The following is an 897-nucleotide window of genomic DNA, read 5'->3' on the forward strand; positions in this document are numbered from 1 at the left end:
AGATATTTAGAAGGGAATCACGAGTTTTCTCACTGAAACAGGCCAACATTTAGGAATAAAAGGCAGCTGAAAGCAGAGTGTATGTCTGGGAAAGAACAGACAGGTTGTCAGAACAGCACTGGGTTTGTATGTGTAGGAATGGGATCCAGGAATGCTCTCCTGGAAGCAGAAGCTGTTGAGAATTTGTGTTTTGCAAAGCTGCTGCGAGAACAGCTCCATCTTTCTACCCCACGTGCCTGAGTCACACCTGCAAGCCAGGACTGGATATATCAACACAGCAGAACACAATCTTATACAGACACTGTCATTTAAATACTTCTTATCAATGTTAATTATTTCTTAAAAACTCACTAACTCCAATATCTAATGTAACAGCACATCCTCTTCAGTGCTTGATTCAGTTCTTTAATTCTTTCAACCAGTTGTTCTTATTGAAAAGACTCTTTCTTTGACTGTAATATCAAATAAATTGTCCTTTTTCACCCATTCCCCAAGCTAATTTGTCACTGTGGGCTCTGCAGACCAGGCTGTATCAATCACATTACACTACAAGGCATCGTGCCATGTAGTGAGGCATGAAGTTTGTAGCTAAGAGTAGATGTCATAAACATTCATATTACTGAGATACTTGAGAAGTCAAAAGACCATATTCTTGTCTGATCTGAAGTGGCTTAAGTTGATTGGGAGAGGCTGGGAGATTTTCTCTTTGGGGAGAAACTGTAAGATAGGATATGCTGTATCTGCCAGCATGACTCAGTTTGATTGTGTGGAATTTGCTGTATTTGCAAATTGGTCATGTAACAGGAGCACATTCAGCCTGTATTCCTCCACAGGAATTTGCCTACCAGGTGAAAATCACCTCCTGGAAGAGCAGCTGGTGGAAACTGACCTAAGCAA

Source organism: Parus major, chromosome 4 (genome assembly GCF_001522545.3).
Source record: "Parus major isolate Abel chromosome 4, Parus_major1.1, whole genome shotgun sequence".
NCBI classification, from domain to species: domain Eukaryota; kingdom Metazoa; phylum Chordata; class Aves; order Passeriformes; family Paridae; genus Parus; species Parus major.